The sequence below is a fragment of the Mustela nigripes genome, chromosome 1 (genome assembly GCF_022355385.1).
Source record: "Mustela nigripes isolate SB6536 chromosome 1, MUSNIG.SB6536, whole genome shotgun sequence".
NCBI lineage: Eukaryota > Metazoa > Chordata > Mammalia > Carnivora > Mustelidae > Mustela > Mustela nigripes.
In genome coordinates, this window is record NC_081557.1 from 93,001,918 (window position 1) to 93,028,756 (window position 26,839).

The 26,839-nt window shown below is 49.7% G+C and overlaps 1 long non-coding RNA gene across 1 annotated transcript in view; it reads left to right on the plus strand.

Moving 5' to 3' along the window:
* LOC132012877 (uncharacterized) overlaps positions 1–4,378 on the plus strand; it is a 71,970-nt gene extending 67,592 nt beyond the window's left edge. Inside the window, exons 4-5 of the long non-coding RNA XR_009402792.1 lie at positions 3,812–3,874; positions 4,051–4,378. This is a non-coding gene — a long non-coding RNA (uncharacterized LOC132012877). The remainder of the gene's footprint in view (positions 1–3,811; positions 3,875–4,050) is intronic.
* The last annotated feature ends 22,461 nt before the right edge of the window (positions 4,379–26,839 follow it).

A 26,839-nucleotide genomic window follows, 5' to 3' on the forward strand; every position in this document is an offset into this window, starting at 1 on the left:
AACTTCGTAAAGGGGAATGATCACTGAAAAGATCCAGGGGCCGTCTGAGACCATAGAATCTCTTTAAGTTGATTCTGTTTGCCGCAGCAGACATCTCCCCCTCTTTTGGTGATAGATTCCCAAGTTCTTCCTGAGGAGCCATGCCTTTCTTCCCCCAATCGGCAGGATTGGTGGCTTTTTTCTGCACCCTCTGCCCTACTCTCAGGGGTGGACCTAGGACCAAATGTTGGCCAGTCAACACTTGACTGTAGTGACTGAACCAAGGCTGAGTGTGGAAAGGCAAGTGCAATGTTGGGGTGATGAGAGAAAGGAACTCCTTTCACCTCGGGCTGCTGAATTAGTTACAGGTGAGACTGGGCCCCACTTGCCTGTCTGAACACCAGAGGGAGGGACCACAGTGACCGCACGTACAACCATCTGGTTTAACAAATGCTTCGCTACGATCCGGGGGTAGGGGAAAGGATGTACTTTTTAATAAATGGTGCTGGGTTAATTAGGTATTTATTTGGAAAAAATATGAACCTTGACCTCTGCCTCATATCATTCACAAAAAATTAATGCGCGAAGGATCATAGATGTAAACATGCAAGCCAGAACACTCAAGTTCCTAGACTAAAACAAAGGAAAATGTATTCACGCCTTTTTTTTTAATGTTTTAATTTTTAATTTTTTATAAACATATATTTTTATCCCCAGGGGTACAGGTCTGTGAATCACCAGGTTTACACACTTCACAGCACTCACCAAAGCACATACCCTCCCCAATGTCCATAATCCCACCCCCTTCTCCCAAACCCCCTCCCCCCAGCAACCCTCAGTTTGTTTTGTGAGATTAAGAGTCACTTATGGTTTGTCTCCCTCCCAATCCCATCTTGTTTCATTGATTCTTCTCCTACCCACTTAAGCCCCCATGTTGCATCACCAATTCCTCATATCAGGGAGATCATATGATAGTTGTCTTTCTCTGCTTGACTTATTTCGCTAAGCATGATACGCTCTAGTTCCATCCATGTTGTCGCAAATGGCAAGATTTCATTTCTTTTGATGGCTGCATAGTATTCCATTGTGTATATATACCACATCTTCTTGATCCATTCATCTGTTGATGGACATCTAGGTTCTTTATATTCACGCCTTTAATAGCGTTTTTTCCTACAGGATATACACACCAACACATAAAAGTCAATGTAAAATAAGTGTTAAGTTGGACTTTATTAAAATTGAGAACTTCTCGGGGCGCCCGGGTGACTCAGTTGGTTAAGCGGCTGCCTTTAGCTCAGGTCATGATTCCAGGGTCCCGGGATCAAGCCCCACATCAGGCTCCCTGCTCAGCTCTCTCTCCTCCTCCCCCTGATGCTCTGCTTACTTGTGCTCTCTCTCTAGCTCTCTGTCAAATAAGCAAACAAACAAACAAAATTAAAAAAAAAATTGAGAACTTCTCTTCACAAAAAGACATGATGGAGAGAGAGAATAAGCCAAAGATTAGGACAAGATATTTGCAGCTCACATATCAGAAAAAAAAGACTGCAGTTTTCAGGATATATAAAGAACTCATGCACACCAGTGGGCAAACAACAGACAATCCAATTAAAAAGGCTAGTGAGGGTATAAATTGGTATAACTGCTCCAGAAAACTATTTCAAAGTATCTATTAAAAGTAAACACACACGTTCTCTAATTTTTTGGCAACTCCACTCCCGAGTTATATTTACCCAAAAGATATGAATGATTTGTCCATCAAAGATGTGTACAAACATGCTCACAGCATCTTTATTCATAGTAGCCAGAATTGGAAATAATCTATGTGTGTTTATCAACAATAATATGTGGTATATTCATATAATAGAATAATGTACAGCAATTAAAAGTAACAAACTCCTGTTACACACAATAAGAAGCATACATTTCACCAGCATAATCTCAACGGAGCACAGCCAGCCACAGGAGACTCCCCACATGTGATGCAATTTGTATGAGACCCAGAGAGGAAAGACTGAATTCAACAGCAAAGAAACAAACAATCTGATTGAAAAATAGGCAGAAGATTCAAATAGAAATTTCCCCACAGAAGACATCCAGGTGGCTAACAGGCCCATGAAGAGATGCTCAACGTCCCTCATCACCAGAGGAATGCAAATCAGAACAGCAGTGGGGTATCACCTCGCACCTGTCGGAAAAGCTAGGATCAAGAACACAAGAGATAACCTGTTGAGAATGTGGACAAAAGGGAACCCTTGGGACGCCTGGGTGGCTCAGTCGGTTAAGCGTCTGCCTTCGGCTCAGGTCATGATCCCAGGGTCCTGGGAATCCGAGTCCTATATTGGGCTCCCTGCTCAGTGGGGAACCTGCTTCTCCCTCTCCCTCTGTCGCTCCCCTTGCTTGTATGCTTGCTCGCTTTCTCTTTCTGCAAACAAATAAATAAAATCCAAAGAAAAAGAAAAGGAAAAATGGAAAGGGAACCCTGGTGCACTGTTAGTGGGAATAGAAATTGGCGTAGCCAGTATGAAAAACAGTATGAAGGTTCCTAAAACAAACAAACAAACAAAAAACCCAAAGAGCAAAAATAGAGCTACCATGTGACCCAGCAATTCCACTTTTGAATATTTATCTTAAGAAAACAAAAACACCAACTTGAAAAAATATATGTTCATTGCAGCATTATTTGCAATAGTCAAGATATGGAAACAACCCACGTGTCCACCAATGAATGAAAATGTGATATGTACATGGTGTTATGGTATTGTGTGTGTGTATCTCAAATATATATGTGGCTATATATTATGATATATATGGTACATGTGGTATTCTATGTTCGGCCATAAAAAGGATGAAATCCTGCCATTTGAAACAACATGGAGGAAACTGGAGGGCATTCTGCTAAGTGAAATAAGACAGAGAAAGACAAATAACTTATGCTATCACTTACATGTGGGGTCTAAAAACAAAACATATCAAAACAAAACAAACAAACAAAAAAACCCTCAAAATGCCGGACTCATAAGTACAGAGAAGAGATGATTGATTGCCAGGGCAGAGGCAGGTGGGTTGGGGGTGGGCAAAATGGGTGAAAAAGATCAAAATGTACCAACTCCCAGTTATAAAATAAAGAAGTCATGGAGATGAAATGTATAGCATGGCGATGGTAGTTGATAATACTGCATGGCAGTATTTTGAAAGCTGTTAAGAGTAAATTTTAAAAGTTCTTATCACAACAAGAAAAAAATTGTAACTATGTATGCACAGATATTAACTAGGCTTATTGTGGTGATCATTTTCTAGTATATACAAATATAGAATCATTATGTTATACATCTGAAACTAATATAAAGTTATGTGTCAATTATATTTTGGTAATAATAATAATAAAAAGATAAGGAAGATTAATCTGTGGTGATAAAAGTCAGCACAGTGACTACCCTTTGGGGATTATTGATTATAGTGGGGCAAAAGAGAGCCTTATGGGGTGCTGGAAATTCTGTATCTTGATCTGATGGTTTTATGTGTAGAAATTTCTGAAATGTACACCTAAGATCTGTACATTTTACTGTATATGAAAGTTATACTTCAATTAAATAAGAAAAAGAGGGTGATGAGTAGGGAGAAACTGAATTTTGGGATCTCATCTGAACACCTGGATCCAGCCATGCCTGAAGACAAAAACTCCTACATCTCTTAAGAGCCAATTAATTCTCCTCCCCCTCCTTTTTTTTTTTTTTTTTTTTTTTTTTTTGTACTTGAGTCAGATTGTGCTAGGTTTTCTCTCACTGGCTACCAAAATTGTTCTTACAACTATCATTTTCCTGTTTTTCAGGCCAGAGTGTTCCTCCTTCAGCCTGAGCAGATGGGAGAAATCATACACTTAATTAGATCCCAGGTGAGCACATTCCTCAGTCTGTTTCTGGTTCTGCTACCAAGGCCCATCAGGTGGGCAGCCAGCATCTTTGTGCCTCAGTTTCTCATTTGTAAAATGGAGCTGATCAAGTACCTACCTCACACAATGGGTCGGGTTTCTTTTGGGAAGGCTCTGATCCCGTCTGTTCTTCATTCTAGTCCTGTTCCGGTGAATATTTGTGACTACAGCTGCCGTGGGGACAAGGATTGTGTCTGTTTTGCTCACCACCATACTTTTCGTGTGAGTGTCCCTCCTAGCCTGTGTCGAGTCCCAGGCAAAGTTTTGTTTTTGGGAGGCCTCTGTCTCTGTGATTGGTGGAAGTTGCACAAAGTCAGAGAGTCGGCACCATTCTGGTGGCCGATCTCAAGGGACTCCATGAAAGAAACCAACATCGGCTGAGGGAGCAATGTGCTCACCGGTCTCCACTCCTGGAGGAGATTTCGTAGGTGTGAGTGGCCTCAGGGGTTCTGGTCTACCCCATGTACGTCTGTGTCTGTGAGTGGAGTGGGTAGGTAGGGGTGAGGGTCAGGGGATGCCCTGAAGGGGAGAAACAGGGGCAGGGCTCACACAGGGCTCAGGGCCACATGCCAGTTCTGGACTGCCAGCAGACCAGGCATCATAAAGAGACTTGGAAAATTTGTAGGAAGATACTCCAAAGCAGGGGCCTTAACCTACTGGCCGTTTCTGGTCCCTTCTGAGGTCAAGACCGCCCAGTATAACATCTGGCACATCAGAAATCTTCAATTCATGTTTGTTTAATAACTGAGCAAATGAAACTTTGCATGAGAATTATGTAAGATGTAGTAAGTTGTCACTAATGTGGATGTGGTGGGGGGGTTGTATTATTATTATTTTTGAGAGGCAAGAACCTTCCTTGCTCCCATGCGCGCCACCCCCCCCCCCACCCCACCCGAAGCAAAGGAGTCAGTCTTGTGACCGCGGCTTGAGTGAGTCAGCTTCTCACAGGGTCAGGCTTGGGAACAGTCTCATTGTGGTCTTGTCACAGTGGACAGATTCCCAAGGAGGAACAAAGGGGCCTGGAAATGGGGCCAGGGAGAAAAACACCCTTTGGGGTTATTTAGCGCTTGGGTTAATTGGTCACCTCGTTAACAGCCCATCTGCAGCCTGATTCTAGCAAGTGAGTGGGTAAAAGCGGGGGTGGGGGGGCCACCCTGTCCAAGACGGGCTTCACACGCTCCACAATAGGGACGGAGCAATTACCGGAACTTCCAGAGCCAACTCCTGTTAGGAATTGCCAGGCCAGGCTTTGTCCTGGAGAAGAGGAAAAGGTCAGCGTGCTCTGTGGGAGGAGGAAAAAAGGGCCCTTCACAGCGACAGAGCCTGCCCAGGGGGAGACAAGCAAAGGAGGGCTCTGTGGAGGCGAAAAACTAAAGAAAGAATGACATTTGGAAGCTCCTCAGAACGAGGGCGGGAGAATACTGAAGTAAAAATGACAAGGGACAAGGAGCCAGTGCGCAAACCAGGAGAGCCTGTGGGGCGTGGGTGGCCCAGGAGGGCTGCTCTGGAATGCGGTGGCCTGCCTGGGCAACCTGGACCAACCACAAGTTCTCTTGGCCTCAGTTTCCCCATTTGTCCTTTGAGGGGCCTGCTAGGTCAGATGCCCTGGTGGCCCCTGATTCTGTGTTCCTGCACGCGTGTGGACGGGAGGAAGGCAGGACTGAAAGCATGACCGGGAACGTCCCTGTCTGCTATCCCCTGCGACGTGAGCTGAGGCAACTGTGGTGTTGCTTCCCCAGATCCCTCCATGGGTCGCCGCCTCTCACACTGAGGGGGAGCCCTGGGGCTCGATCCACTGGGTGAGCTGTGAGAGGCTCATGTTTCATTCTGAAGCCTGCTTGTAGAAGAGCCAGTGAGTGGTCCCCTGGTTTTCTTCCCGCCACGAGAAGCTCCAAAGTCCTTGTCCCTGAGTGACCAAGGCCTTTCCGACCCCCAGGAGACATGGACATCTGTTGTTTGGAGGCCCTGCACTTTGGGCTTGGTTACCACGTGGGCCTGCCTGGGGCTGTGCTGACCCATCACCGGCCAGGCCTGCACAGCTATGGCAGCTTCCTCAAGGGCCACTGGGTCCCCAGGGCCCCCCTTCTGGGCTCACCTGCCTCACGGCTGCTGCTCTACCTCTCTGAACTGATCTGACAGATCTGTCCTCATTCGCACACCTTCAGTGGCTCTCCAGTGACCGGCACAGCTGAAACGCGGACACCTCTCAGGGCTGCGTCAGCCCCTCCGTGTTCCCGGGTGAGACCCACCCCTAGAATCATCTGCTGGGCAGTCAGGGAGACGGACGGGCCAAGGTGAGGGCGGTGAGGCCCTTGCTGGCGGAGGCCCAGGCGCTGCCGAGCAGACTTGACTAGCGAGGGGCTGACCATGAGCAAGCCGGGTGGTGTCTGGGGGGCTGTCTGTGTAGCTCCCGGGAGTCCCCTCCCTGCCTGACGTCTACACGCGCTTGCCCAGCAAACCCGCACCTACTACGATGAGAGGACGTCTCTCACCGGGGCCGGTAGGGACCCAACGGACTGAGAGATGTGGCGTTCAGGATCATTGTGACCCCTGCTTGCGGACCAGCCCTCTGGGCCTGAGCCCTGCGGGGATGGAGGGGGCGGGTTTCCCTGTGTGAGAAGTTGCTCTCCTTCTGCCCATAGGTGGTCTGCTCTCCCAGCAGGGCAGGGAGTCACGGGACGCGGTACCATGCACCGGCTCCCTCCAAAACGCTTCCAAACACGGAGGTTTGGGGTTCCTGGTGGGGCGGAAAGCTGCCCTCCTCAGATGCTGGCCCAGCCCGCGGAGCCCAGGCACGGGGTCAGGCTCCCAAACGCTCACCGGGGCTGCAGAGTCAATGGGGGAGGGGCAGCGCTTCTCTGACACGGTGTCCCCAACCAACTGTCACTGTTTGCCAGGACCCCCTTTAAGGGACTGTGAATGGTTGTGAGTGGAGGAGCATAAGAGGGAGATACTGTAGGAAGGAAGGGGCCATGAGGTTCATTCAACGGGGTGAGATGGGGCTGCCCAGCCTGCCTCTCCTCCTTCCACTGGCTCCCTGCCCCCCCGCCCCGCCCCCACCCCATCCCCAGAAAGCCTCCCCCTGCCTTTCCTGACCCGCCCAGTCTGTCCCAGGGCTCTGAGCACTGCTCCAGGACCCCTTGCTTCTTTTTGGCCTCTCTGGCCCCCACCCCATCCCCCGTGGCAGTGGGCACTCATTATTTAAACAACCCATGCCTCTGAAGTCTTATTTATCCAACATCTTTCCACAGCATATGTCAAAATTTACAGTAAGTGCATTCATCCCATAATAAACATTTGGCTTTGCTGGTCTACCGGTGGCGGGGCTAATTAGGGAGAGCGATTCCATTGTTATCTGAAGGGAGGTCAGATACAGCAATTAGCATCCTTGCATAGCTTTCATCGTGGTGACTTGGAGGCTAGGCCCTTTGGTGCCAGGTGGAAAAGAGGAGTTGGCAGGAGGGAAGGGGAGCCTTCCCCAGCAAGTTCTGGAAAACCAAAGCTGAGCTTTCGAAGGCAGCCTGACTGGTTGGTTTGCTGGGCTTCCAGGTCGCTGTCTGCCTGCGGAGCTCCCTCCTGCCTCCTGCCTCCCAGGCAGGTCCCCGCCCTGAGACTATCCTCTACCCACATCTGTCTCCCCAGCCGCTCTGTGGGCGGATAAGAGGACACCACCGTTTGAAGACACTGTCCCTGCTTCAAAGGGAACGTTTCCAAACCTGGGGATACAGCTAGCAACCAGCAGACGCCTGCAACGCCCAGGGACAGTGCACCCAGCAGGCGGGACCAGCCCCAGCCTTGACCATGGCCTGCTCTTGCTCACAGGGAACCCAGCTCAGGCCGGAGCACTCAAGGACGGCAGGACAGATGTGCTTCATCAGAGTGGAATAACCACTTGGTGGAGGCCCCATAGAGACAGTCAGAGAGCGGGGGCAAGGACTGAAGCAGAAGATCTTCACATTTCTCTCCATCCCTGAAGTGCTGGTTGCTATATGTATCCCCCCGTTCTGTCCAGAGGGGCAGGGGTGGCAGGAACCCGCAGAGAGCCAGGCTTTCTGCAGAGCTGGTGAGAGGGAGTGGCCGGGAGCAACGGTCTGGAGGAGGCTGTGCAGGAGTCCCCATGGCCATTCGCAGGTTGGAGTCCCAGTTCGGTAGGACTCACAGAACTCAATGAAACAGTTTCTCACAGTTATAGTTCATTACAGCAAAAGGACGCAGGTGATAGTGACCAGGAAAGGTGCCGAGTCAATGTCAGAATTCCGGGGATGAGCTTCCAGGTGTCGCCTCCCATGGAACGATCCGGACGGCGCTTAGTTCTCTCAGCAAGGATGGGTGGCGACACGCAGAGTGTTGCTGGCTAGGGAAGCCTGCCGGAGCCTCACTTAGTCTCCAGCTCCTCCAGGGGTCAAGGTGATACTGAGTAGCCCAAGGTCTCCAGGTAAAGAACGACGCTCCTATCAGGCCTATTTTAAATGCAGCTCCCAGGAGCTGGGCAAAGGCCAAACATTTCTTAGGGCAAAGCTCATCCCTGTCCACTTGGAAAGACATCCAATTAGGGGACCGAGAAGTTTTGGGAGGACAGGCCCCAGAGGGCGCAGAGGTCTGGGCCGGCCTGGGGAGAAAACACCTAGCCCTGCACCCTTCATTTCCTTAGGAACAGGTGGGAGAGAGCACCAGTGTCTGAACGTCGTGACCTCCCCAGCTGGAGCTGGGCTGGTATCTTAAGAGCAAGTCTGAGGGAGGAGGCTGGTTGCGATGGGCGAGCAGCGGACACCCGGGTGAGCAGTGGTCAGTTAAGAGCTCCTCCAATATGCATCCCCAGGTGAAGAGACGTCTGCTGTTCCAGGGAACTGAGGTCCCAGAATCAGGGATCCTGGGTTTTAAAACCCGCCTCTGCCACTTCCGGACTCTGCCGTTGGGGCGAGTTACGTACCTTATTTGAGACCCGATTTCCTCACTGGGTCCCCGGGCTGCAGGGAGGTTTGTGTGACATGAATAGGAGACAAAGGGTGACAGCCTTTATCCACACCCTCTCACCCCCTTGGCCTCTCTGAAGTTCTTCCTGATGTTGAGATGAAACCTGTGCTTTCTTTTTCTTTTTCTTTTTCTTTCTGGTTGGTTTTAACAGCGTCCTTGTTACTCTGGCTTCCTTCATCTTCTCCTTGGTGGTGGCATCACCAGTTTTTGGAAAACCATCAATGATTCATTCATTTATTCCCTCCTTCATTCATTCGACACAGGTTTACTGATATTTGTCTGTTGATCTTGATATTGGGAGAAAGGGAGAGTAAGATGTCCTGCACCCCTGGAGGACTCGGCATTGAGCGAGACCACAGACAACTGCAGGAAGCGAGCAGCTCACATGTTTTGCTTGGCAAACATACCGAGTACTAGTGGCACAAAGGAGCCGGGATCTGTTGTCTCTGCTCGACCACCTCCCAGACGCCCCTCCTCATGAGCCTTTATCCCCCTCTGGAGATAACTTCCAAATTCTCTCTTTTCTATTCTTGTTACTATGGGTCCAAAGATTACAAGTAAATTCACTCTCAGGTAGGAATGTACAAGGGCTGTCAGCGTATCCTAGAGGGCTGGCTCAAGTGGGGGTCTCGGCTGCATCTCCTCGGTGAGGCTGGGTGAGACCACCTATCTGGAGAGGACTGGAAAGCTCTGATTTTTACGTAAATCTGACCTTTCACCTCGGGAGCATCCTCATGGCTTGAACCAGACAGGTGTCCTCGTGTCACGCAAGCTTCTGAGGCTACTCCCTTTCTCCGCCTCCCTGTCAGGAATACTCCAGCTCAGTCCACACACCATGGTCACAGGGGTCTGTCTCTTTCCAGGATAATGTCCATTGTATGACTCTCTGCCTTCTGTCTGCTGTGATGTCTTCACTTCGGATAGTATAGCGCTTGCGTAGGAATGACCCTTTTCTATGTCTTCGGTGTTCGCCCTCCTCCCTCCTCACCCCTGTTCTGTGCTCAGGGTAGGTACCAACTGATGGATAGACAGACATTACAGATGGTTACGAAGGGCTCCAGGAAGGGTTACAGATGGCTACCTTGGGGTTAGAAACGCCATTTCCGTGTTGCCTCTAGAGAAGGTGCATACCCCAAACTCCACCAAGCAACTGTGATATTAACAAGTAACTTGCCTACTCTCCGCGTCTCTGCTGTTTTTACTCCGTTCTTTGTGTAACCCGAGACAAAATTTCAAAGTGGACCTGGGAGCCCTCCTAGCCTGGCTGGAGCCACAAGGATTGGATTGGAATTAAGCTGTGAAAATGCTCCGTGCTAAGCCTGCCTTCAAACTGATGATAGCTCAGAAAGAGGTTTCTCAGAGGGGAAGGTGGTTGGGGACCACTGGCAGGGATGCAGGAGCTCCGTGAAGAAGCCAGTGGCAGGGCGTTTAAAACCCATGATCATTCTACAAATCTGACCTCCTACAGTCTGCATGCAGGAGGACTGGAAGGTTTCCTGGGTCGGGGATACATGAATCCTGGAGATCAGCCCAGGAGAAGGTAATCCAGGTAAGAAACAGCTATGGCCACCTACTCCCTGGGAAAGCCAGAGGACAGGAAGAAGACAGGGAGGCTCAGCTGTTAAAATCCGGGAACAAGGTGCTCCAAACAGTAATACAGTGTCTCCAAAATTTTGGAGGTCAATCTTCAGGATATATTCAAGAAACAGGGTCCTAGGAGGCATAAGGAAAGTGCTGCTGAAACGTCACCCATGCAGCCATCCTCCACCTCTTCCTTCAGTGGCATGTTCTGAACAGAGCTTATGTGCCAAGAATGGTGTCAGGCACCAGGGACGGAAAGAGAAACAAGACACAGTCCTTGTCGTGCAGGTGGTAGGATTCATCCAGGATGCGGAAGCAGAGGATACCAGGCAGGGGGAAGCAGCGGGGAGCTTGGGGAGGTCAGCCGGAGGCTGAGATGCCGTGCCATGAACGCCAAGCTGGAGGATTTAGTCTTTGTCCAGTGGGAACTGGGGCGGTGCTGGGAGCACGGCGGCTGGGAAAGCACGTGTTTGTTTTGAGCGGCGGTGGCGGCCGCCGCAGGGAGGAGGGTCACAGGAGAAGCAGCCGAAGGCAGGAAAACTGACGAGGTAAGAGGAATTCCAAGGGCCTTGGGAGTGAGGCTTGATGAGAAGGAGATAGAGAAAGGTGGCCTTGACAAGGAGCCTCTGGCATTGCACAAACCACTTGGTTTGGGGATTGATATGGAAACAGGATAAACTAGGAAAGAAGACTGTGATCCCAAGTACCAAGCTCAAGGAGAAGCACAGTCACTCACCTCCTGTGGAAACTCACTTTGCAGTGGTCCTGGTACAGGCTCCGGGGCCAGAGAGACGCGCCATATGACATCCACCAGTCGGGCGGATGCAACTTAACCTCTCTGACACTCCGTTTCTTCGTCTTTCAAATGAGCCTAAATCGTACATCCCCTCCAGGTGGCAGGTTTGCCGATGAACTAAAGGACAATCTGTGCGGCCCCTGGCCTCGGGTGAAACCAGTTCTCAAAGTTTTCCATTATGTTTGTGATGAAGGATTAATTGATGACAATTATATTAATCGTGAGGGAGATTCCTTTTTCCCAGAAGAGAATCGTGGGGAGCGGAAGCAGACCGCCCGCCCCGTGGCTTGACCTACCAACCTGCTGCGAAATAGTATTCAAACCCAGGGGCTGAGCATGGCTGGATGTAGAAGCAACACCCGAAGAATTAAGATATGACGGCTGAGTATGAACCACACTTGCCTTTGCCGGGCGTCACTGTTTTTTCTTCCCGTTTCTCTGAATGGAGATGACTAGGTCTCCTGGCATCTGGGAGGGATCCCGCAGGGCAGGACGGGAGAAACTTCAGGAAAATCAGCCAGTTACCCTGAGCAGCTTGGCACCTTAGTGAACACAAAAAGCCCTTCCATTCGAGGTCCTGAGCCAACCAGGACCACGTCAGCCACGTTGCGTCTCTCACCCGTGCCCTCCTTCTCGAGAGGCGGAGGGAAATTCTCTTAAAAGACAGACAGCCCTTCTGGGGCTGCCTTCTAAAGCGGAGCCAGATGTGGGTGAGCTGTGGAGCATCTGGCCCTGAAACTTGCTTCTTCCTTCACCACGTGACACTCTTCCAAGCATAATCGAGGACAAGGAAGAAGAGCTCAGGGCCCGGGTGACTTCTGGGGTCAGTTACCGCGAGCTCATTTGTGCTGTGACGGCCTCCTTAGGTCCCCACGCTCAGATAACCAAGACTCTCTGTTGTTGCCTATTCACTCTTTCTTGTCTTTTTTTCCTTCTGTCATGGCTCTGCCTTCGCTGAGAATGTACCGTATGTTAGGCTCTATGCTGCCTACTGTCCGGACAGTATTTTCATCGACTCCTTCCAGGTCTCTGTGAGGGAGGTGATCTTATTAATTCCATTTTATATCTGAGGACACCAATGAACAGAGAGATTAAATACACTGTCCAAGGTCATTTAGCTAAAAACAGACGCAGTCAAGATTCAGACTTAGGCCTGTTTAATGCCAAACCATATATGCTTAACCTCAAGATCCACAGTTCTCAAAGTGCGCCTCATGGATGCCTGGGGTTCCCTTGGCCTTTTCCAAGATCAAAACCATGTTTATGATTTATTTGCATTTTTCGCTGTGTTGACACTTGTACTGACGACTCAAAATCAGTGGCGGGTAAAACAGCTGGCGCCTCAGCCCAAACCCAGGCAGAGGCATCAAACTGTGCTTCTATACGTATTTTTCACTGGGACACCCTTGCGGAGGGGAAAAAAATGCCATTTTGCTCAAGAATGTTCTGACAAATCAGTAAAAAAACATTAATTGCATGAAATCTTGATCCTTGAGTACATGTCTATTTAATATTTGTGTAATAAAATGGGAAATATTAAAAAAAAGATTTATGTGAAATATAATGTTTATCTTGAGGATGAGCGTATGTGTGATTATTTGAGTTGCAAGTTGAATTAGCCACTTTCTCCCCAAAATATCATTTTACTTGAAAGAATGACTGACAGACAAATTATAACTATCCAGATTTGGGTATTTGGAAAAAAAAAAACCTGGATTCTTGCAAATGAACAGAGACTGTTGCTTCAAGGACAATCCCCGACAGTATTTGCTGCTGCTGATGAGATTCAAGGTTCCAAGAATATTAGAATTTGGGAAAATTTGCATTTGTACTGTATCAGTCATGGTTGGGACAGGAGACAGAAACTACCTCTCAAGGGAAGATTAAATATAATCTTAAATTATATTATATATAATATAATGTATTATATATAATATAAATAATATAAAATATAAATATAATATATTTATTTTTATATGTTATATATAATATATAAATAATATAAATATAATCTTAAATTATATTAAATATAATAAATATAATGGGGGTAGCAAGGCTGACTGGAAAGAAGCTGGTTGGGGAGTGTCTGTGAACTTTGCCTGGAAGCTGTCTAGAGGGGTTCTTGAACATCCTGGAAAGCCAGCTGTGGCTCCTATAGAACCTACCGGAAGCTCCCCTCTGTGGTTCCAGGGGGTCTGCCTACAGGAAGGTGAGGCACTGGTGGACCGAACTCCATGGAAAGTCACTCCCTAGGGTGCCAAAGGAAGCTGCTAATGGGGAGGCACCAGACCTGGGAGTGGCCCCACTCAGTGTCCCTCAAGCTGCTGGCTACCTTGTGCCAGAACAGCAAGCTGGGAAGATCATTAGAACCACAAACAAAATCTCTTCCCTCACCCTGTGTCCTCCTGGTGCTGTCTACTGACACCACTTCTCCTTATGCCAGTGGTCCAGGAAGAAGTGTCCCACCATCATGGTGGGAATGGACGTGGGCTGGGCAGCGGTAACGGGAAAACTGCTACAGTCCATCCTTTCTCCTGCTTGGCTTGGGCACGGAGTTCAACTTCCGTGTAGCATCAAAACAGCGGTCTTTCCGCAGTTCCACTGGTGGGACACTTCCTTATGGGAAGCATTCCGGAGGGCAGCTTTCCGGTGAGTTCCGTAGACTTCCCAGATGGCTTCAGTGTGTTCAAGACCCCTCAAAGATGGCTTCCTTGTAGATTTTGTCAGTACCCAATTTGGGGGGAGGGGGTCCTGTTCCAGTTCCCTGTTTGCCATCTTCAGCCCATTGACTGTGGCCCAGCTTTGGCCCAGGGCAATGCAGCAAAGATCTGTGCCATCCAGTGGGGTCACACCTGCACTGTGAACTTCCAAATAGCCTAAAAACTTTCCAGATGAGAACAAAGGTGGTCTTAAAGAATGTGATTTTCCAAAATCGTATGATGGAATGGATTGATATTTGTAAGATCTGTGTAACTCAGTGAACCAATATTTCCAAGTGATTAACACATGATGTAGAGGTTCCCTTCCCAGTGTAAGACAAACCAGTGGATTTTAGTGTAATAGGCAATGGACGGTTTCTGAAGCTAACCTTTAAGAAACTGCTATTTGTTGAGTTTTGATGTAATTTCTAAGACTATTCACAATGATCAGAAAAGCCTGTCAAAATCCTCTTTGCTTTTCCAGTTCCATACCTGGGTAAGGCCATATTTTTTCCATATCCTCCAGCAAAACACCATATTATAACAGGGTGTACTCATAAACAGATAAAAGAATCCAATGGATTTCTAGTATGCCAGACATTAACAAGGTGTGTGAAAGTGTAAAACAACGCCTCTGGTCTCGTGAAGTTTGCTTTGGAAAAATTTTTAACAAAAAACCAAATTATTTACATCAATACGTTGTGGTTCTTATTGGTGTTATTTAAATGAATTAACAAATATTTTAAACTTTTCTCAGTTTTCATTTCTAGTACAGTCCATACCCACACATGTAACCTACGTAAACAAAAACTCTTTGAGGGCTTTAATAATTTTTAAGATCATAAGGAGGTCCTACGTTTAACAATCTTGCATGCTGTTGCTCCAGACTAAAGTAACTTTCTTTCTACGTGGGAGACCCCTGAATCCAAAAGTGAATCAAAGTAGGTAAGGTTTTGTGCCATATCAGCCATGGGGATATCTCTGCATCAGGGGCTTAAAGATTCATAAATATTTGAATTCCAATGCCTAGAGAGTCTTCAGAAAGAAGCAACAAATGTCTCCTGTTTTGTTTCTTAAAACGGCCCAATTCCCTGGAATGCTGCCTCTGTTAATAGTGCCACATACAATTCCCAGGCTGTGCTTTTTTGCTAAAATCTCACACTTGCTATGGGGAAGCTCCTGTTCTGAGGAAGCCTGACCTGAGAAGGAGTTGCAGACGACCTCTGATGAAAAGGTTTCAGTCCAACTGGGGGAGCCATTCGAACCACGCTCGGCCTGAGAATCAGGGTGAGCTGGCACTCTGACTCTGAGTTCTTGCCTTTGTCACTCTGGGCTTCCCGTCACCTTCCCCCAGCTGGAGGCAGTATCTGTGCTCTTTGTCTTACTTCTTGCTGGACTTCCGGGGAGGATGCAAGAGATGGGCCTGGAGCATGCCTGCTGAGGGCAAACCTGGTTCCTCAGTGCTTGGGGCAGGTGCTCACTGCCCAAGAGGCCAGGAGTTCCCAGGCTGCATGGAAAAGCTGGAACAAACTTATGGACCGGAGCTGAAGTACCCTAGCAGGGGGTCTCCCTCTTGCTAATTACATCCAGCAGTTGGGGTTGACATTGTGACTTTTGTGGTCTTTGTGACTTTTGTAAAAAGGGTTTGAGATATACGCTGCAGAGCAGTGTTGGAGATGACTGCTGTCCTGCTCCTGCGACTGGGAGGACATTACGTTATTGAAATTCCCCAAGATTCTGCAAGCCAGAAGGGTCGGGGGTCTTCCTTACCTTACCTCTTCCCAGACCCTTTTAGTCCTAGAGCTACCCAGAAGGGGACGGGTGTCACCTGAGAATCTGTAAGAAGGGGACCCACCCAGACTATGAGGAGGGAGCAGCTCTCTGCTCCCATATATCCCCGAAGCAAATGATGCCCCACAGTGAGCCCCTGGTGAGCGATTTCCCCGAGAAATGGCACCTTCTGTCCCAGGCCCCAAGTGGCCTGTGAGCTCTGCCGGGAGGCATTGGGCTGACGAGCTCAGCAGAGAGAGAACAGAAGGGGAAGCCTCCTCAGTCACCTCTGAGATAAAAAGAACAAAATAAGAGAGAGGGAGAAAGGGAGAAGGAGAAAATCAAAGACTAATCCTACAAATTCTCCTTTAATCTTAGAGCTTCCAGACCTCTTTCCCCTTTCATCTAGGACTTCGAAGTTATCTAGTTATTTCATGGGTAGTGAAACCACAGGGCGAAGAGAGGCTAGTGGCTGTGGGGGGAGATTGAATTAATGAACAGGTAAGCAGGTTTATGATTTCGTCTGATCCTTCCTTCCTTCCTGCTAATTTCTCTGAGCCAATTTGGGGAGCGGAGCCTATCATGTTAACTCAGAGACAGGCTATTGTATCCATGTTCTTTCTGAGACCATTTATCTGAAGGATATTAAAGATCCAATTTTACACAGACATTATGGCATGGTGAGGAGGGTGTGCGCACGTGTGCACATGAGAGGGAGAGAGGGAGCGCGTGGGAGGGAGGGAGAGAGAAAGGAGCTAGGATATACCCAAACGGGCATATGTTTGGGCACAGGCTTGACCTGTGAGCACTGAGCGTCGTCTCCCATGAGGCTCTCAAAGAAGTTTGCGATCACTCAACACATTAGTTCAAGAAGTCAGGGTGCCTTGGCAGAAATCAGGCTCCAGGCAATGGTGGAAAAGTTTATTAAATCTGTGATTCAACCCTCAGACTCCTGCATTTCCTTTTCGGTGCTGCAATATCACGATGGAAGAAGTGGGACCCTCTTGAGTTTGGTATGTGCGTAATTGGATGCTGGGCGTATTCCTCCCATCCGTGTGTGTGCTGGTGTGGTGAGGAACAGGTAGGGGAGGTGCTGGGAAGGAGAGTCAGACTCCCAGGCTAGCCCTCAGCTTCTGGGATGGCCCATTCCAGGGCAGAGCCCTTGGTTCCGCACGAGGGAACTGAGTGACGGAAGACAATCGGTATCATCTCAGTGGGGGGAGGGGCACACCAATTTATACGTTTATGAAACATAGACAAAAACGCCTATCCTGCCCATGACCCTGGTTTTTCATGAGAATGAACCAGCCGTCCCGGTTTATTGTGAGGAGACAATCAGCCACAGTCAACACCGCAGACACTGGGTTCACCAAAGAGTCTTCTAATGGATCCCTTGGCCTCCTGCGTGGAGACGTCCAGCAGCCCCTATCATGCTAGGGCCACTGGTCCTGCAGGAGAGGCTGTCATTGGGAATGAGTGTGGCGGTCTCCCCCGTTCTTCATTCATCCATCCATCTACTCCTTCGGCTCCTGCTCACAGGAGACCTGGTGCGATGGTTCAGAGCCTGGGCTCCACTGGGGAGGAGCTGGGGAGCTAAAACACAAAAAAGAGCCCCCAGGGCTAATGAATGGAGACGTTCCCGGAGCCGCTTCCAGGCACAGGTACTTGTCTAAAGCATCCTAGGTTGTTCTCATGAGCAGCCAGAGCTGAGTTAGTGGCCTGGTGTATGCCCTGCCTTGTGTTTGCCTGCAGAAGCTACAAAGGTAAGTTTGATGTTGCTGGCTCAGTGCAAACCATCCCCCTAGTGCTGGATCACCCCTGGGAGAGGTAGGGGGATCATATTCCTGATTTTGCAAAGTTGTGGATCATGATGAGACCCTAACTTCCTGAGGACACCACGAAATGATTTCCCCATCTGATCCTTGCCCATGAGCCCAGGCCGCTGGTCTTACTCCTTCAGAATAATAAGCACGTCCCTCCTCTCAGGTACACGGAGCTCACCTTGGCCTCTAATGCAGTCTTTCCCCTCGCCCAGGCATCTCCTGGCTCTCTCTGCCTGCAGCGGGAACAGCACAGATGGTGGTGAGTTTGGTGAAGTTCAGCCTGTTCCCCACCCAGGTCCTACTGGAACGCATAAGGAGACCATAGTGTCAGGATGCATCTGCCTCATATTTCTTTCCTCCAGGAGCTCCCAGAAGACTAACTCTTGTCTTCCTCTCTGAAGCCGGGACTCCGTTTGCACCTGCTCCTAAATTTATGGTTTGTTGCTCATTGGAAAAGGAGAGACACTGCCTACACATACCAGTGACTCTAAATCGGACGTTGAGCTCTGCTCACTTTGGGATTTTATGATTTGGTCGGCCAGGCGACACCTCCTCCAGGCAGTAGCATCTCAAAGGTCATTTCCCCACACACGTCTTCATCCTCCATACTTTAGGCTTGGCTGGCTTCCCTGCCCACTGTCCTTACCCCCCTGGATGCTTAGCTCGGTGCCCGTCACAAGTCAGGAAGGTGATGCCAGCTTAGGTTGGGCATCTGGCTCGAGACTGGGGTAAGAGTCAGGCTTCTCCATCATTTCTGTCTTCACGCTCTTCAGAGCTGGCTGCGGCAATCAGATAGGACTGTGACGTTTTATCATTCAAGTCTGTTAAGAATCTGTTTCTTTCAGCATCAAAACTTCATTCCTGTCTTCTCGGAGACTTAAAATACTGTCCTTGAACTGAGGTGGGACCCTCTCACGTTAAACACACTCACAGCTTCAAAGCTCTAAGTGTTGCCGCTGAGGGTCCCAGGGGAGCGTCAATAAGAGACGTGTGTTTGCTGTACTACAAAGAGAAGCCTTGCTTCTTGATGGAGTTGATCTGGGGGGCGGGGGTGCTGGAGGGGTTTGTTGTTTGTCTCCAAAGGGGGAGAGGATTAGGGGAGGAGAGGTTTAAACTCGAGAGGAGCTGCTGGCATCAGCAGGCTCCTTCCTTCCCAAGGAGGATCGTGGTCTCCCACTGGAGCAGGAGGAAAATGCCCAGACCCTGGCAACTGCAAAACCAGCTGTTTCTGCCCCATAATCATACCCCCAGCGCCATTTTGTAGCACTTCCCCGAATTCTCCCTCACTTGCCGCCCAGAGGGTGGGTGACACTGTTATTGCAAGTGTCAGGTACAGAAACAGAGGCTCCGAGAGGTGGAATTGGATGCCCGAGATCGCCCCGCTGATACTGGACCCGTGTTCCTTCTTGCATTGAAGGTGGCGAGTAGATTTCCATGTCTGACTGATGGGTCATTGTTGCCTAGAAGGTGGGCTGCGTGGAGAAGGATTTTGAGTTTCCCTCTGGGCTCAGCGGGGAGGAAGGTTGCAGCTGATGTGTCAAGGAAACTTGTATTTTATTCTCCAAACTGGGACCCTTTTGAGAATGAAAGGGACTGTGTTAAAATTACAGTTGAACAGCACGTTTAACCCGGGGCTGTCCTGGGTCCACCAGGGTGTGTGGTCGCCTAAGGGAGTCACCCTGTGTGTGATCCGGGTACCAGGGTGGCAGAGCAGGTGGGCAGGCGGCGGCTGCCGGTCCGTTGGGATCATGTCCGTGAGGACTAATTCCACGGTCTCTGTGAGAACGTCTGTTCTCATTCCCGCTCCCAAGGAGCAAGCTCAGCTTGTCGCAGCCTGCAAGGACTCGAGAGGGACGGTCACAGATCAGAGGTCATGTAACATGGCCACAGTCCGGACCATAACGTGTCTTGCTTGCCATTCGTGCTCCCAAGCGGCCCATCGCCTTGCCTCCCGGAGGGAGAACGGCCAAGCCGTGGATGCAAGGGAAGGAAATGTCCCGAGGTGAACATTTCTCTTTCCGGACTAGAGCGTTGGTATCGTGGCCAACCTGACCCCCTCCCCACCCTGAGGACAGCCACTGAATCTCCCGGAACCCACTCGGACTCCTCGGACAGAGAGGCACCCACTGCTGGACCTCCCTGCCAAACCCCCTCCCCTTTTGCTGTGACGACTTGAGCAGCCTCTCAGCATGTATCTCTGGCTTCCCGGTCGCTCCTCTGTTTCCCCACCTCTGCGACAGGGCGGTGTGTCTGAGCCTCCCACCGAACTGCTGCACTCTCAGAAAATCTTTTTAAGAGTCTTCATTGCCTTTCCACATCTGTTTGGGACTCAGTGCCCAGAATCCTTATGTTGAAGCTCTTTCCTGCACAGAGCTGGGATTTGTATGTTTGGGGGGGGGGGGTCGGTGGGAGGTCATGGAGATGGGCGCCCCATGATGGGATCGGTGTCTTTATCTGAAGGGACACCAGAGGGCTTGTCCCGTCCATCCGTCTTCATGCACGCCCTGAGGAAAGGCCAAGTGAAGACACCGGGAGAACATAGCGACCTGCCACCCGGGAGAGAGGACACAGCCCGACACGGCCGCCACCTTGATCTTGGACCTCCGGCCTCTCGGACTGCGAGTCCTGCGAAGTTTCTGCTGTGTAAACCCCCCGGACTGGGGGTCACGTTACGGCAAAAGCCCACATGGGCAGCCTCCCACCGTCCCTCCATCGCCTCCATCCACCGCCCGCACCCCACATGGACCGTCCTCTGACGTTACGGGATTATTATTCCCCATTTTCTCATGGCACACTGGCACGTGTCTTCACACCTCTCCACCCTCGTACGGGCTCATGCCACCTGGAATCTCTTTCGTTGTCTCCTTTAATGTCTGGTCAATGTCTACTTAGCCCGGAAAGCCCCAACCCCTATCCCACTTTCTTCATCCCCTTACTGAAGAACTAATTTCTCCGTTCACTTGGCCATATGATACCACCGACAACACGGGAGATGCCTCCCAGCTCTGCCCTTCTGCTACCCGGCTGCCCGGCAAGCCAGGGGCTTGGATCAGGTTCGAGAGATGAATAAATGCACCAAGGGATGGACGATTAAATGAAAAAAGGACACCAGAGCCTCGGACGGAGCTTCTCTGGACCAGCATGTGCAGGCCCTCAGGGTAATGCACTCTGGGCTTCTCAGGGCTTCCCTCACGCCAAGAACCAAGGAGGATTGGGACAGTTGAATTAGCCATGAGGCCCCACAGATCTCTAGCGTGGCCTGCTGTCTTCGGGAGACTCACTTTGGGCAGAAGCCAGAGGGTGACCGTGGGCCGTAGTGGGGTTGGGGATGGGCACGGCCCCCTTAATTTGCTAAGGAAGCCCCGGTGAGAAGGGAAGCAGGGGAACAGCAAGCGGAGAATGAGCCAGGAGATGAGCTCCGCTGTTTACCTTCATATACCTGGTCCCGACCCTCCGCTTCCTGTTCTGCCCCAAAGCTGAGAGTGCGACCTGCTTTGCCTGCTCTTACGAGCATTCGCCGCTGTCACTCTCCTTCCGCTCTCACCTTGGCCTTGCCCTCTGGGGAGCACCAGGAGCCCGCTCTCCCTGCTATTCCTCCTCACCGGCTACTTGAGAATGTCAGGCTCAGCCGTCTCCCCCGTGCCCTACCAGCAGCATCCCCCAGAGTGATGTTGCAGACGGCAGGGTGCAGGTGAGCTGGGGAGAGAAGTGAGGCCCAGACCTGAGCCCGAAGTAAGGAGTGGGATGGGTGTCGGCCGGGGGAGCTGGCCCAGTCTCACTCCGAAACCTCACTTAATCCTCAGGCTCTTGCCTCGGGGAGTGGGCCTGGGGAAGGGGCTCCTGGCTGCGCCTGCCTGCGTCCCCGGCCCCTCACTGACCCCTCGCTGTGGAACCGTTTACCTGCATTCCTCCTCTTTGCCCCCGCACATTTGGGAAGCCCAATTAGTGCCTTGCAGGTAGTTTCTTGAGTCTGAGCAATCCTCCTCCCCAACCTTTCACCTCCTGATTTCACTTTCCTGCCCTTGTAGGGAGATGTTTGACAAGCTCTCCTCCACTTCCTCCTCCAGCAGGCTGACATGCTCCGAGGCACGGCTGCTGTCTTCCCGATGAGAAGCAGGTTAATTAAGGCATATTTTCCAGCTTGTTTTTAAAAGGGAAAACAAAGGAGAGAGAACAGGTATCCTAGTTAATGGTTCCTAATTGCTTCTTTCCGGAAAAGTCTTCAGCCTAATTGAGTACTTCCTCATCCGGCATGGAGGCACTGAGCAGGGCTGTGCCTGGTCCCCAGCTGAACGGAATCCCCCCCCCCCTCAAACCCCGCCCCGGAGACCCAGCTCACAGGCCATTTCGTGGTGGATGGCTCCCCGCTCCCTCAGACTAGGTTATCTGATTTTAGTGGATACTGCGCTTTGCAGCCCCAGAACCTTCTAAAGGGCGTATCTGCCAGCGGCTGAGAGGGTTGTCCACGGACAGTCCTCATCAGTTAACCCTTCTTAGGAACGACCCTCGTTGAAGAGAGCCGGCTTGTCGGGAGTCACGCACTATTTGCCGGGTGCCTGCCTCCAACGACTGGCCCCTGCAACGGGGTCAAGGCCTGGGCCCTTTGTTCCCGTTCTGTACGAGTCTGAGATCCCACTTGAGCTTCGATTTCCAGTGGAGTTGGCTCAGCCGTGAACGAGACTGCCTTGCAGCCCAACCCCTCCCTTGGGCGTCTCGCTTCCCTCTGTTTCCTACGGCCCATGTTCGTCCGCCTGACTACCCCTGGATATGCTTCCTGCTCACCGATGGCCAGGTAGCTCGTCTTGTGAAGGTGACCCTCTCCGTTACTGTAGTGTCCTTTCTGGCCATCAGCATCCCTGTGCCATCGTGGGTTGCCCAAAGAGGCTTTTTTAGGAGGGTCATGATGGAATGAGAGCATTTATGTTTTCCATCTAATAGGGATACGCTGATTTGATTCTTTCCAGACTTACGGTCTAGTGACTGCTAGAAAACCCTATCCACCTACAATCTATCGCCTGTCTGTCTACCATCCCTCTCTCTCTTTTTGCCATATCATGTCATGTCATATCGTATCATGTCATGTCATATCATATCTCTCATATCATATCTATGTCTATCATACCTATCTTATCTATCATCTATCTATCTACCTACCTACCTATCAATACTATTGGTGCCCCGAACAGGTCTCCTTTATTGGTGGACGTACCCTTCTAGGTGCTGGAAGTGTTGACTCATAATAATTCACAACTATACCCTTTCCTGGAAATTTTCCTGTAGCCAAACAGGAGCTGCTTTATCCCAGAGGCTGTGTTCCCCCATTCCTTCCCAATGGCAGAACCGAGACAGTGACCGACTGGCACTGGGGTAAATGGGCAGCCCTCTTGCCCCAACCTGGGACAAACTCTGTAGTAGACTTGGTCTACTATTTTACCATCTACTATTCTACTATTCTGGGGGAGTCTGGGCTCCCCAGAAGATCGGACTGAAGACTGTTTTCAGCCAAACCCATATCCCTGCTTAGCGTTTCCCCCATCAGCCCATTTTTTCCCTCCTCAGTCCTCCTCTTCTGAGTGTATTTCCCCAATCAATAACTTGAGTGAAAGTTCTTATCATAGGCTTTGCTTTTCGAAGAGTCTGACCCAAGGCATTTGCTATCAAGACTAGTCCTAAGAAAGCAAACAAGCCAGCAAACAAACCAAAAACAAAAGCAGGCACTAAGTACAGGATCCTGGAATTGGGTTGTGATGGAGATCACATTGTGGGTCATAGGTGGAATTATCGCTGGTCTCCAACAGGCTGTGTGATTGCTGAGATCTTTACCTAGGTGAGCAGCAAAGATGATGTACTAGCTGGTTCCCTGTCTTGGAGGGTTTGGACCGCTGTAACAAAATACCAGGGACTGGAGGTGCTTAAACAACAGACATTCATTTTCTCACACTTCTGGAGGCTGGAAGTCCAAGGTCAAGTTTTGATTTCTCCTGAGGCCTCTCTCCTTGTCTTGCAGACACCTACCCTTTTTCTGGGTCTTCACATGGCTTTTTCTCATGCGTGTGTTATCCCTGGTGTCTCTCTCCTTATAAAGATACAAGTCATGTTGGATAGGAGCCCCACCTTACTATGGTTTAATCTTAATTACCCCTTTGTGGGCCCTATTTCCAGATGCAATCATGTTGGAGGCTAGGTCTTCAACATATGAGTTTGGGAGAGACACAGTTCAATCCGTAACAGAAGGTACAGGGAAAATAACAACTGTGAAGACTGTGGAACTGGGTGGCCTTTACTAAGCACCACTGATTTGCTGAAGAGAGAAAATGGAAGCTTCACATCTATTAATTAACAATTTAAAGCAAAGTCACGCATTTAAGGAGGAGACCTTCCTTTCCCACAGCCAGAGGCAGACAGAGCTAAAAACCAAGCACAAGGCTTAATTGTGGAAGTGACAGAACTTCAAAGAATGAATTCTCAGCCAAGATGAATTGCCCATGCTGAGAGCAGGGCCTTATCCTTGGGATGTGAAAATCTGGATAGATGTACTTGAGAACTGAGTCTTTAGAATTCCCTGAACCATTTGGGTCTGACCAAATGGCTTATTCTTCCTCTTTCAAAGACAGAAGATCCTACTTGCTAGAAGATGATGCAGAGTTTGCCCCACCTCCCCTTTCTGGCCCCCAGAACCTCAGACTGGGTTAAATCTCAACACAGCCAGACTGGAATAGCGGGCCTACTAAGGAACCAGAGGATCACCCCCAGAACTATGGGACCTGGCTGTCATGTAGTGGCAGGAACCAGGAATGGATTCAGAAGGGCCCAGCTGGGGAGGGGACCAGAATACAAAGCTGGATGTGGACAGTTTTCCAACATAGAGCACTCTCCCATGCCACAGGGTCTATTGCTCTGGGAAGGGCCGTGAGGTCTGGTTCCAATGCACTGCTGAGATGGCTCTTGGAAGCTTGGCTAAGACAATGGCCCACATGTGACTGAACAGTGTTATCACAATTGCCATGGCGAACAGGTGGGAAGAGAGCAAAGGCTCAGAGAAGTGGGCGTGTGAGATCGGGTCTGTGATATAAACTGGAAAGTCCAGCTAAGGGTGCTCCTCGGGGTACTGGGACAACATTCTGATTGTTAAGGTGATGGGGGTTCTAATGTCACCACAGGGTTCAGTGGTAGAACTGGTAGAAACTCTGTTATGGAACTGAGCTTGTTAGTAAAAATGGACATGTCCCAGAATAGCCTAGTAATTGTCCAAGACAAGGTGAGCATAATCACCACAATGGGCAGCAAGGTTGGCAGGAAAGCTGGGATAGCCTGGTCTGCAGGGACTTCTGGAAATGGTATGAAGATCAGGGTGTCCCTAAAGGCAGACAGATGGGCAACCAGCAAGGATAGATGGCCTTCGATACACACACACACACACACACACACACATACACACACACACAAACACATAATGAAGAGAAATCAAGCATGGATGAACATAAGGCCAACTTCAGTCTCTCCGACAGAAAGTTCTGTCCCCTTGCCTTGTCTCCAGACCCAAGCTTGTTCTCAAACCCAGAACACGTTGAATAAAGGAGAGGCCGAGTCATTCAACACAGTGCTAAGTGTGAAATCACACTAATGATTTTCCCAGCTCTTCCCCAAAGGGCCTGTAATTATTTACTTGCATAACCAAGCACTGGGGAAAAGGGATACCCAGAGCCTTGTGAGGTCTGCTGGAGACAAGTTCTGAATTGACACTGGTATCCAGGAAATAAAGTGCAATTTTGATGTCCCTGTGAGGTTAGTGGGGACCACGTAATAAATGGAGTTCTGGCCCAGGCGTTGCTCAAAATATCCACCTGCTGGTCATTTCTCCAGTTGCCATAATATAATTGGAGTGGATGTAGTTAGCAGAAGATATGACCTTCACTTGGTTCTTTGACCTGTAGAGCAAGAACTATTGAATAGGAAAGGCCAGTAGAGCTCTTTGAATGTTCCCTCCCTCTGCCAGGACAATAAATCAAAAACAATATCACATTCTAGGAAGGATGGCCAAGGTTAGTGCCACCCTAACTGGTTTAAAGGGTATGGAAATGAGGCTCCTTGTCATAGTCCCACTGGTTCACTGGTCCGGCCCCTGCAAGACTCAGGTAGATCTGACAGATAACATCAGATTTCGACAAGTTTGACCAAGTAGCAGTTCCAGCTGTGGCCACTATGTCACTCATCCCATATTTATTAAAGCAGATGAACATGGCCTTGTTAATGGTCCTGCAGCTATCCATCTGGTGAATGCATTCCTTTTTTCATACCCACAAGCAAGAAGGATCAAATGCAGTTAGCATTTATATGTGGAACAGACAATAGTTTGTATTTGCCATCTTATCTCTGGAGGGTGTTAATTTTTTATTCATAATGTAGCGCAAAGTACCTTAGACTATCTGGACATTCTACAAAACATCAGAATGGTCCCCTCTGTGGCTGCCATCATGTTAATTGGACCCAGTGAGAAGTGCCAGATACTCTGGATGCCATGGAAAGACTCATGCGTTCCAGAGGGCTGGTAATAAACCCTAGAGACTTAGGATTCTGCCATGTCATTGACGTTTCTAGGGAACTAATGGCCTAAGGAAATCTCTTTCCACCTCTGATCTCTGAGAAAGAATCAAAGGGTTTTGGAGGTAGGATATTCTGCAGTTGGCAACTCTGCTGCTACCCATTTATCCCATGACATTGAGTGGCCCCTAGGTTAGACAGTATTTGCCTGGTCAACCCACCAGGCAAGTTTCTTAAACCAGTTGAAGCACTAGCTAAATTCGAGGGTATCTAGAATGGGTGGTAGAGGCGGAAGATAGAGAAGTGGTCATGACCTTGGGAACAGGAAGCAAGGCTTTGGCTCATTCTATAAACTCTCCTTCTGGATGCTTTCCGGGAAACCATGACCTATCAGAATCCTAGAGTGGCTGTATCTGGAGGGAGTAAACCGAATGGGAGATACAAGCGGATCAGTGCGGGGCAAAGGCTGAACGAAGTAGGTGCTGTTGGTGCCTGACTCAGACACCCTTCCGCTGCGGTGAGTGGTGGCCACCTGACCTGGGAGAGACACGCCCCTGCCCCCAGGCTCGGGTCTCAGCCATGGACTGACCCACACGGGGAAACAAGGTGCTCAAGGTGGTGTTGACTCCGTGGTGCATTTAGTGTTCCAGATTGGAGCTACCCCATGGGCTCAGTCGAGCTACCCCAGCTGAGACCCTGTTTTGGCGTAGCTTCCCCACCCCTCCTCTTGTTCTCTCCCAGGAGT